Here is a 12511-nt window from a genome sequence, read left to right as displayed (position 1 = left end):
TCTTGTTCCTGCAGGAGCCATTGAGGGCACGGTGGCTGCCAACACCCCCAGAGCGCGGTCGGGTGCTGCAGTGTAGACAGGACTAACCTCGGTCTCGTCTGTGCCCTGAGCTGCGCTGGCCCGGGAGGCACCTGCAGGGCCCTGTATGACGCAGGGGAAGATGAACATAGATCAGAACCATGTTCCATTGCAAACCCACCCAGCGCTAGCCAGGACGGTGCAGATCTGCGCCGTGACTAGATTCCAAGACAGGGGGTTTGATGGAGAGGAGATAGCTGCATAGAGGGGGAGGGGGGGATAAGTGGGGCGTTGGATGGAAAACAGTTTCTGGGACTGATGGTGAAAAGGCAGCTGCCAGGGGAGCAGGGAGACGTCTGGCAGAGAGAGAAAATGGGACAGAGAGCAGGGAGTGACAGTGGACGGCGCTGTATAGCAACGCCAGGGCCAAAATATTCCTGAGGTGCTGCCTGAGCCCTTCAATGCCAACTGGCAGAGCACCTGTGACGATGTGAGGCAGCAGGGAGGGGGGAGTGTTGACCTGGGAATGTGCCCTGGGGTCGGGAGACCTGAGAGCCTGTCACCTGAGCCAGGAGGGGGGAGGGGAGGTAACACCTCTGCCCAGGAATGTGGACGGAGGCTGCAGCAGGGAACCTGCTCGGTGGGTTTAGTTTCAGGTTGGGGCTGGGTGGAGGAACACAGGGAACCCCAGGGCTGGGGTCTAAGCTCCCTGCTCCCCCAGAAGGACTTGACTGAGGGGTCCTGGGTGTACCCACAAGCTCTGTTTTGGACTGTGTTCCTGTTGTCCAATAAACCTTCTGTTTTACTGGCTGGCTGAGAGTCTCAGTGAATCCCAGGAAGAGGGGTGCAGGGCCTGGACTCCCCCACACTCCGTGACAACTGGTGGCAGAGGTGGGATCTACTGCACCCCGTGAACGGCGCTTCCTGCAGTAAGTGACTGGGGAACAGTAAAACGAAGGGGGATTGACGGGGACCAGGCGTGCTGAAGCTTCAGAGAGAGACGGTTCCAGGGGGCGGTTAACCCCTGGGAGTGTGTGACCAGAGAGAAGGACTTTTGCAGTAACAGGGTCCCCCGGGGGATTGCAGCGAGCGGTCCCAGGGGCGGAGGAGTCTGCAGCTTGACCCTGGCAAAGAGGTGGTGACCTCAAGAAGGACTGGCACCCTCGGGGTTCTTCCTGGAAACCGTGGAAAGCTGCCCGGCCTGCGAGTGGCCAGCCGGGAGATGGACGCTAAACGCCTTAAGAGTGACCTGGTGGAGCTGTGCAGGCAGAGGGGGCTGCGCATCGGGAGGTCCACCAAGGAACAGCTGATTGCCCAGCTGGAGGAGAGGGATCGCTTGGATGACCCGATCCCTGTCCCTGAGGGAAGCCGCCCGGGGGACGCAGCATGGGCCCTGGGGCCTGACCGGGCTGGGAGGGGTCAGACTGCTGCCCAGGACATCCCGAGACCCTCCCTACCTATGCCTGGGGGAGGGGTTGGGGGAAGCCCAGCGAATACCGAGGGTACCCTGACCCCAGCAGCCAGCAGGGGATCCTCCCAGCGGAGCTCCCCATCCCTGGAGCGGATGCGGCTGGAATGGGAGAGGGAGATGAAAATGAGGGAGCTGGAGGATCATGAAAAACAACGTCAACATGAGGAGAAACAACGTCAACATGAGCAGGAGGAGAAGGAGAAACAACGTCAACATGAGCAGGAGGAGAAGGAGAGGGAGCGTCAGGAGAAGGAGAGGGAGCGTCAACATGAGCAGCAGGAGAAGGAGAAACAAAGACAGCATGAACTGGAGCTGGCCAGGCTGAGGAGCAGTGGGGCCCTGGCTGCGGTGAGTGCGGGGGGACCCCAGACTGCAAGGGGCTTTGATAAGTGCCTCCTGGCCCAGCGGAAGGAGGGGGAGGACATCGATAGCTTCCTGACGGCCTTTGAGAATGCCTGCGAGCTGCACAGGGTTGACCCTGCAGACAGGCTCCAGTTCCTCACCCCCTTACTGGACCCCAAAGCCGTGGAGGTGTACAGCCGAATGACAGGGCCGGAGGCAGGGGACTACGAACTGTTCAAACAGGCCCTGCTCCGGGAGTTTGGGCTGACCCCCGAGATGTACCGGAGAAGGTTCCGGAGTCAGCGTAAAACGCCCGAGGCCACCTACCTACAACTGGTCAACAGGATGCAGGGATATGCCCGCAAGTGGGCAGCGGGGGCCCAAACTAAAGAGGACCTGCTTGACCTGTTCGTACTGGAGCAACTGTATGAACAGTGCCCGTCCGACCTGAGGCTGTGGCTGGTGGACAAAAAGCTCGCGAACCCACAGCACGCAGGGCAGCTGGCCGACGAGTTTGTGAACAGTCGGTCAGGGGGTAGCCGGGAGGAGTCCCAAAAGAACAGGCCCCCCCCGATGCAGAGAGAGAGTCACCATGGGGCCTCCCAGCGGGGAAATAGGGAGAACCCCCTCCCAAGGGGAACGCCTGGTGTCGGGCCCCTCCGACCCGCTCGAGGGGACCAACGTGACCTGAGCTGCTATCACTGTGGCCAGAGAGGCCACGTACGGGCCCAGTGCCCTGGGCTCAGGGACAAACTGAGCAGACCCAACCTACCCAGGGTTAACTGGGTAGGGACTCAGCTGGACGAGGGGCAGACGACCCAGGCAAGGGGGGCTACCAGTTTACCACCTGCTCAGGAGGGAAGAGTACCCCCAGCCAGCCCCGCCAGAGGGCCGGATGCTCCGGACTCAGGGTGCTCAGTTTACAGGGTGGGCGCAGGGCTGTCCCTCCGGAGAGAGTGCCTTGTTCCCCTGGAGGTGGATGGGAGGAAGGTCAATGGATACTGGGATACGGGGGCGGAGGTGACGCTGGCCCGGCCCGAGGTGGTGGCCCCAGATCGGGTGGTGCCCAACACCTACCTGACCCTGACGGGGGTGGGCGGGACCCCCTTTAAGGTGCCCGTGGCAAGGGTGCACCTGAAATGGGGGGCCAAGGAGGGCCCCAAGGATGTGGGGGTGCACCACCATTTGCCCACTGAAGTTTTGATGGGGGGAGACCTAGAGGACTGGCCAAGCAACCCCCAGACCGCCCTGGTTGTGACCCGTAGCCAGAGCCGGCGAGGGGCACTGCACCCTGACCTTGGGGAGGGTACCACACCGGAGGCACAGGACCCTACCCTGGTGGGGAGGGAGCGCCGAGGGGCACGGCTCAGAGAGGCTGAGGCCTCAGACCTGACCACTGAGGGGGAACCGGGCCCCATCCCTTCCCCAACCACTGAGTTCCAGGCCGAGTTGGGGAAAGATCCCTCCTTGCAGAAGCTCAGGGACCTGGCTGACCTCAGTGTGGGACGGACCATGAGGAGAGGCTGCCAGGAGAGGTTCCTGTGGGAGAAGGGGTTCCTGTACCGAGAATGGGCTCCCCCAGGGGAAGGGGAGTCCTGTGGGATCAGCAGGCAGCTGGTGGTCCCCCAGAAGTATCGCCGCAAGCTCCTGTCCCTGGCCCATGACATCCCCCTCGCAGGGCACCAGGGAATCCGGCGCACCCGGCAGAGGTTGCTACAGAACTTTTACTGGCCCGGGGTCTTTACCACGGTCCGGCAGTATTGCCGATCCTGTGACCCCTGTCAGAGGGTGGGGAAGGCCCGGGACAAGGGGAAAGCGGCGTTGAGACCTTTGCCCATCTTAGAGGAGCCTTTCCAGAAGGTGGCCATGGACATCGTGGGGCCTCTCAGCAAGACGACCCGGTCGGGGAAGAAATACATTCTGGTGATGGTAGATTTCGCCACCCGCTACCCCGAGGCAGTGCTGTTAGCTTCCATTGAAGCCAACACCGTGGCGGATGTGCTCCTGACCATTTTCAGCCGAGTGGGGTTCCCCAGGGAAGTCTTGACAGACCAAGGCTCCAACTTCATGTCGGCCCTGCTCCGGTGCTTGTGGGAGAAATGTGGGGTCCGGCACGACTGGGCCTCAGCGTATCACCCCCAGTCCAATGGGCTGGTGGAGAGGTTTAACGGGACGCTAAAGATGATGCTGAAAACCTTTATGAACCAGCACCCGCAGGATTGGGACAAGTACTTACCTCACCTGCTGTTCGCGTACAGGGAGGTGCCCCAGGAGTCTACCGGATTTTCGCCTTTCGAACTGTTATATGGAAGGAGGGTGAGGGGCCCCCTGGACCTGATGAGAGACGAGTGGGAGGGGAAGGCCACTCCCGATGGAGAGTCAGTGGTGGAGTATGTCCTGACCTTCCGAGAGAGACTGGCTGAACTCATGGGCCTGGCCAGGGAGAATCTGGCCAGAGCCCAGAGGAAGCAGAAGGTCTGGTATGACCGCACGGCGCGGGCCCGGGCCTACGCCACCGGGGACCAGGTGATGGTTATCATCCCCATGAGAAAGAACAAACTACAGGCCGCCTGGGAGGGCCCTTTCAAGGTCGTCAAGCAGCTCAATGAGGTAAACTATGTGGTGGAGCTGTCGAACCGGGCGCACCACTACCAGGTGTGCCATGTGAATATGATGAAGCCATATTATGCCAGGGGGAATGTGGTGTTGGCCGTGTGTGGACAGTGGGAGGAGCAGGGAGATGACCCTTTAGTAGACCTGTTCCCTGGGACCAGAGCTGGTTCCCCCCTGGAAACAATTCCCCTCTCGGATCAGCTCACCCCTGCCCAGCAAGCTGAGGTCAGGGGGGTACTGCATCCGTACCGACAGCTGTTTTCCAACCAGCCTGGACGCACTAATCTGACTGTCCACCGGGTGCAGACAGGGTCGCACCTACCGATAAGATGCTCCCCCTTCCGAGTCACAGGGAAAACTGCTCAGGACCTGGAAAGAGAGGTCCGGGACATGCTGGCTTTGGGGGTGATCCAGCCATCGGCCAGCCCTTGGGCCTCGCCAGTGGTGCTGGTCCCCAAAAAGGATGGGTCGGTCCGGTTCTGTGTGGACTATCGGAAGCTCAATGCCATCACTGTATCTGATGCCTACCCCATGCCCAGGCCGGACGAGCTCCTAGACAAGCTGGGAGGAGCTCGGTACCTTACCACCATGGATCTTACAAAGGGCTACTGGCAAGTGCCGCTGGATGCAGATGCCCGGCTGAAATCGGCCTTTATCACCCCTCTGGGGCTCTATGAGTTCCTGACCCTGCCTTTCGGCCTCAAGGGAGCGCCGGCCACCTTCCAGCGCCTGGTGGACCAGCTCCTGAGGGGGATGGAGAGTTTTGCCGTGGCGTATATTGACGACATCTGTGTCTTTAGCCAGACCTGGGAGGACCACGTGTCCCAGGTTAGACAAGTGCTGGACCGACTCCAGGGGGCTGGGCTGACTGTAAAAGCGGAGAAGTGCAAGGTGGGGATGGCTGAAGTATCTTACCTGGGCCATCGGGTGGGGAGCGGCCGCCCAAAGCCAGAACCGGCCAAGGTGGAGGTGATCAGAGACTGGCCCGCTCCCCACACCAAAAAGCAGGTCCAAGCCTTTATTGGGATGGCAGGATACTACCGAAGATTTGTGCCCCACTTTAGCGCCATAGCCACCCCCATCACTGAGCTATGCAAGAAGGGGAAGCCAGACAAGGTGGTCTGGACCGAGCAGTGCCAGGAGGCTTTCCGGGCGCTGAAGGAGGCTCTGGTCAGTGGCCCAGTTCTGGCAAACCCAGACTTTGACAAGCCCTTTGTGGTGTTCACCGACGCCTCCGACACGGGACTGGGAGCGGTGTTAATGCAGGAGGATGAAAAGGGGGAGAGACACCCCATCGTGTATCTGAGCAAGAAGTTGCTACCCCGGGAGCAACACTACGCGGCCATCGAGAAGGAGTGCCTGGCCATGGTGTGGGCCCTCAAGAAACTAGAGCCCTATCTCTTCGGGCGACACTTCACCGTCTACACCGACCACTCTCCCCTGACCTGGCTGCACCAGATGAAAGGAGCCAACGCCAAGCTCCTGAGGTGGAGCCTGCTCCTGCAGGATTACGACATGGACGTGGTCCACGTGAAGGGAAGTGCCAACCTGATAGCGGATGCGCTGTCCCAGAGAGGGGGCCCCGAACTTCCCCAGGTCACTGGTCACAGTGACCCCGCTCAGTTCAGTCTCGAAGGGGGGAGAGATGTGAGGATGTGACGCAGCAGGGAGGGGGGAGTGTTGACCTGGGAATGTGCCCTGGGGACGGGAGACCTGAGAGCCTGTTACCTGAGCCAGGAGGGGGAGGGGGAGGTGACACCTCTGCCCAGGAATGTGGACGGAGGCTGCAGCAGGGAACCTGCTGGGTGGGTTTAGTTTCAGTTTGGGGCTGGGTGGAGGAACACAGGGAACCCCAGGGCTGGGGTCTAAGCTCCCTGCTCCCCCAGAAGGACTTGACTGAGGGGTCCTGGGTGTACCCACAAGCTCTGTTTTGGACTGTGTTCCTGTTGTCCAATAAACCTTCTGTTTTACTGGCTGGCTGAGAGTCTCAGTGAATCCCAGGAAGAGGGGTGCAGGGCCTGGACTCCCCCACACTCCGTGACAGCACCCACTGTACAGTAACTCAAATCAGGTCTGACACACTCATTACCCCCCCACACACACACGGTTGTCCTCATAGGTATCCAGACGGTGTCATATATAAACTGGTGACAGGCTGGCCCCCCAGAATCATTGTGTGATGTCTGTGTGGGCTGTGTACAAAAGAGTTATACGTGAGTGCTGGAAATATGTTCTGAGTGTGTTTGGGAGGCAGTGCGTAAAGCCAGCCAGCCCTCGCCAGAGGAACGTCGGACTGGCTTGGGGACAGGCAGAGAACAACGAAAGTACATTTACAGATAAGGTAAACGAAGCAATGCGGCCGGCAGGAAAGGGCTTAGTGAGCACGCCGGGGTCAGAGTCCGCACCCCCAGGAAGTCTTCCTGGCTCCTGAAAAAATGCAGTCGACTTCCAGGACATACTGTTAGTTAGGGAAGAAAGAGAACGGCCCCCTCCGAGCCCGTGGAAGCTGGGTCCCCTGGCCTGGATGGCTAGTGATGTCAACGTCTTAGGTAACGATTGTAACATGCTAAAAGTGAGTTGTAGTCACTAGAAAGTCTGCTTTGGTTAGTTTTGTTTGGAACCAATCTGTTCTCGTCTTCTCTTGCTTAGCATCACTTAAATGGCTGTTCCTTGTTAATAAACTCAGTCTTATTTTTCCTACCTATCAGTGCTGTTATACTGGAGTGTAGACTGAGTCCTCAGCTCAGCTCACAGGCTGGTGTGTGCTGTGTGTCTCTTTGGAGACAGAAAACTTAATAACGTTTTGCCAGGGTCCTGTGAGAGCGACTGGACGCTGCAGAGAAATGTCTCTGGGGAACTCGGGAAGTGGAGATCATTGGTTTGTTACCTGCAGCTATGGTAGAGACTGGCAGAGTCTCGAGGAGTTTGCTGGTGAATTGAACGGGAAGATGTGGCAGGGAGCGGACACAGTCTAATCTCCAGTAAAGCTCACTCTTTCTAAAACAGAGGGGTAACGCTTCGGTTTACAGTTCTGGGTGTCCGGAACAGAACTTGACACCCCTCCCACATGGGTTTGATTTCTCTCTCAGGAGATGTGGAGGGAGGTGCTTCTGTAGATGGGGGCTCAGGGAGACCTGTTTATTGCTGGGAGACAGGCCCCCCACCCAAGTGATCCCTCCTCCCTCCCTCTTGCTCCAAGGAGGCCCCCCCATTTCAGTCTCACCCTGTGCTCTGTTACGTCCCCACAGTGTTGAAGGTGGTGAAAAGTGAGGAATGTGGGTTTTGCACTTCACCTACCTGACGGGGATGACTGTGACGGTGAAGGGGTGGGAAGGGATTTGGAGGATTCTCAGGTCCCCTCGGGGCCATTAACTGCATTCTACAACTTCCAAAGGAACGGCAAGCCCAGGCCCCCAGTAAGTGTAATGGGGCCAGCAGGCCAGGGAAATACCCCAGCCCCGGAGGAGTCTCTGCCGGGTGAAATAGCCACAGGGGGGCAGCACAGGGGAGGAGTGAGATTCAGCCATGTGCAGGGAGCTGGTCCCAGCGCGATGGACGGAGGGTGGGGAGAGCTGGGGAAGAGGATTCGGAAGCTGGGCCAGGGGAAGGGGAGTGACAGTGCGGCCCCAGGGCGGCGTGAGCGAGGGGCCCGGGCTGGATGAATCGGACTCACTCAGGGGAAGGAACCAAGACGGCTTTTCTCCCTCTCTCCCCATATGTTCATTCCACCCAGGCTACACGGCTCCCCCCCGCCGCCTCCTCCCACGTTTCTCATCTCAGCACTTTCCCATACGACCATACAACTAACCCTCCCAGCCCAACTATGCACCCAGTCGAGTCCATCCTTGGTGCTGTCTGTGGGGAGGGAGCTGATGAATCAGAGCTGCCTGACTGTCATGCTGAGGTCAGGCAGGGCAGACTGGAAGCAGGTTTGCATTTTGCTGTTAAAAAAGGGCTTCATTGTACACTCCTGGTGATGCAACTGATTTAAGATACTGTCCCTGCCTTTAGCAGAGGGGGCAAATGATTTAGCAGCCACACACACACTAGGGGAGACACGACATTATCAAAGATATTCACTTTTCCTTTGTGTTCCTGTCTCTGACCTGCCCTGCTGTAACACAACCAGAGTACCAGCATAGCTCCCTTGTGTGCAGGGGTGGCAGGTTTGTAGAATTTTTGTGGTGCCCAGAACGGGTCCAAGTCGTTCCCTGCCCCCTAAGGCTCTGGGAGGGAGTTTGGTTGCGGGAGGGGTGTGGGCTCTGGGAGGGAGTTTGGGTGTGGGGTGCCAACTGTGTCCACATATCTATTCAGGGGACACCATCACAGGGCCTAATCACATCAGCCACACTATCAGAGGCTCGTTCACCTGCACATCCACCAATGTGATCTATGCCATCATGTGCCAGCAATGCCCCTCTGCCATGTACATTGGCCAAACCAGACAGTCTCTACGCAAAAGAATAAATGGACACAAATCAGATGTCAAGAATTATAACATTCATAAACCAGTTGGAGAACACTTCAATCTCTCTGGTCACACGATTACAGACATGAAAGTTGCGATATTACAACAGAAAAACTTCAAAACCAGACTCCAGCGAGAGACTGTTGAATTGGAATTCATTTGCAAATTGGATACAATTAACTTAGGCTTGAATAGAGACTGGGAGTGGCTAAGTCATTATGCAAGGTAACCTATTTCCCCTTGTTTTTTCCTACACCCCTCCCCCCGACCCCAGTCCTCAGACGTTCTTGTTAAACCCTGGATTTGTGCTGGAAATGGCCCACCTTGATTATCATACACATTGTAAGGAGAGTGATCACTTTAGATAAGCTATTACCAGCAGGAGAGTGGGGTGGGGGGAGAGAAAACCTTTTGTAGTGTTAAACACCCATTTTTTCATGGTCTGTGCGTATAAAAATATCCTCACTGCATTTTCCACTTTATGCATACGACGAAGTGAGCTGTAGCTCACGAAAGCTTATGCTCAAATAAATTGGTTAGTCTCTAAGGTGCCACAAGTCCTCCTTTTCTTTTTGCGAATACAGACTAACACGGCTGCTACTCTGAAACTTTTTATAATATTTAACATTATAATAAATGCTGGAGGTGAAGCAGGGTTTTGGGTGGAGGCTGACAGCTCACAACCCCCCAGGTAATAATTGCATGACCCCCTGAGGGGTCACGACCCCCAGTTTCAGAACCCCTGCTGTAAACTGATGGTGAGAGATTCCCCCCCATGACCCCCGGAGGGGTCACGACCCCCAATTTGAGAACCCCTGCTGTAAACTGATGGTAAGAGATTCCCTCCCACACCTCCCTGAAACCAACTGTCTGGCTGAGGCAGCTTCCCACTCGGAGCGCTGGCTTTTGCTGATCCCATTCTTAGGCCCCTAACTCTCCCCATCCCTTGTACAGGGAGCCTAGGTGCCTAACTCAAGGCTCTGGGTTCCACTGGGTGGCAAGTGCTGAGTCTGGGTCCCCTTTGTGAATCGGGACCTTTCTGCCTCCCTCACACAGAAATCCTCAAATGCTGCTGAGCAAGGTTCAGGTGCAGCCCGTTTGTGGAAAGAGGAAAATGAAACTCAGCTCCCCTCTTCCCTGCATTGCGGCTGATGAGAATCCAGCAAAACCTCTCCAAATTCAACTGACCTGCTCCGTCTGCCTGGAGCTTTCCAAGGATCCAGCGAGCACAGCCTGTGGGCACAGTTTCTGCTGCGTGGGTGACAGAGCAGCTAGATGCTAACGCCAGACGGTCTCACTCTCTGTGGTCATGGTGTTCCCCTGGACTTGAGGGGTGTGTGTGTACCCCAGTATGTGATCAAGCTAACGGCAGCCATATTATCTGCACTCAGTCACCATGAATTAATGAAATAGAACACCATGTATTTAAGGGCTAATTTGAAAGCAGGCTTTTCGAGGCAAGGTCAAAACTAGCTGCAGTTTCTGCTAATCAGAATGGGAGGAGGGAAAAGACCAGTCAACATTTGAGACTGAAAGTAAACAAGTGGACAGAAACCTTGGAGTCTGGGCACCTTTGATATAGAAGTTTATTATGACTAAAATGGTTAGGAAAAGTGATGATGTAGTAGGGGTCACCATGTGTTTTGTAGAAGTTAATTATAAAAAGGGTTAGATATAGACTGTTCTTTGGAGCAGTCCTCTGCAGCCATCCTCAGAGAGACGTTTCAGAGGAGCAGCCGTGTTCGTCTGTATTCGCAAAAAGAAAAGGAGGACTTGGGGCACCTTAGAGTTAGTCTCTAGGGTGCCACTAGTACTCCTTTTCTTTTTCCTAAGAGAGATGTTTTTCTGACACCTTTTCCCCCAGGAGGGGGGTGTTTGGCCACCGCTGACCTACCATTAATTACCCAATACTGTCTCACATTTTAGGAAAATACCCAGGATGTTCTAAACCTATTCCTTAGGTCTGTGTGGGCTTAAATGTAATAAACTGCAGTTTTAGATAGCACATACGTACTTGTATTAATCATTTATCAGACGGAATCACTGTGTTCCCATTGATTTATTCCCGACACTGCCTGGAGTGAAACAGTGAAGTTACCACCGCTGCGGGTTCTGAAACCCCCAGGCAACAACGATGTTGAGAGGAACAGCTGAGGCATAGCCACTAAAATTCACACAAACAGGCAAAGCTCATTGTCCAGGTGGATTAGGTCTCAGTTTCCCTGATTGTAAATAAATCATTTTTTAAAACTTCCCTTTCTACAAGGAGGGTATTTTCTGCCATTTGTATCGCCTGATTTATTTTGGGGGTGGGATGAAACACAAGTAGGGACCAGGTTCTCTTTTCACTGTGAGGGGAAACATGGACCTTGCCATTCCCAGGCTGCACTGTGGCACTCTGCATTCCCAGAGGGAGAGGGAAGGGGAGGGGGCAGAGATGCCATGAATAGCCTAAAACCCAGCCTCTGGGGGTGAAAAGACAGAGCCAGTGTAGGGGAAGCTGTGGGCTGAGAAGACAGCTAAATTCAGGGACAGCATCTCCCACTCAGAGAAAGAGGAGCAGATGGTGGCTGAATTGCAGAATCTGTGCAGTGAGACCCATCTCAAAAAAGATATACTGGAATTGGAAAAGGTTCAGAAAAGGGCAACAAAAATGGTTAGGGGTATGGAACGGCTTCCGTATGAGGAGAGATTAATAAGACTGGGACTATTCAGCTTGGAAAAGAGATGGCTAAGGGGAGATATGACTGAGGTCTATAAAAATATGACTGGTGTAGAGAAAGTAGATAAGGAAGTGTTGTTTACTACTTCTCATAACACAAGAACTTGGGGCCACCAAATGAAATTAGTGGGCAGCAGGTTTAAAACAAATAAAAGGAAGTATTTCTTCACACCACGCACAGTCAACCTGTGGTACTCCTTGCCAGAGGATGTTGTGAAGGCCAGGACACTAACGGGGGTCAAAAAAGAACTAGATAAATTCATGGAGGACAGGTCCATCAATGGCTATTAGCCAGGATGGGCAGGGACGGTGTCCCTAGCCTCCTTTTGCCAGAAGCTGGGAATGAGCAACAGACTGAGGCTGACACAGTGTGTGTGAGGATACTGCATGATCTAGGTCAACCCTAAGGGACCTCCAGAAGCTGTCCCCCAGTGCCCAACACACCTCTCTGGTTACAGCTGTGAACTCCCCTACCCAGGAGTCATGCAGACCAGGAGCCGTCACTGTATTTAACCCCCCCCATGTTTTTGAAACGCCGTTTCTGCCTTGCCCAGCTGAGCGAGCGCACACTCCGCAGCTCTCCCAGGGCGCCTGCTGCTGCCCATCTGCGCACTCCAGTTACACATGCTAGACGCACCGATGGCTGGAGTAGGCAGGAAACGCTGGATCTCCTGAGCCTGAGGAGAGAAGGGCTGTGCAGGCAGAGCGGCAGAGCAGTGGTATCCGGTACCCGTGAGCAGGTTGCTCGGGGGATGCCGGGGAAGGGGTAGGGCAGGGATCGGCAGCAGCGCCATGGGAACGTGAAGAAACTGCAGCAGGCACACCAGGCAGTCCGGGAGGCCAACAGCTGCCCTGGTGCTGAGCCACAGACCTGCTG

Source organism: Chelonia mydas, chromosome 11 (genome assembly GCF_015237465.2).
Source record: "Chelonia mydas isolate rCheMyd1 chromosome 11, rCheMyd1.pri.v2, whole genome shotgun sequence".
Taxonomy (NCBI): domain Eukaryota; kingdom Metazoa; phylum Chordata; order Testudines; family Cheloniidae; genus Chelonia; species Chelonia mydas.
Note: the sequence above shows the minus strand (reverse complement) of the source record.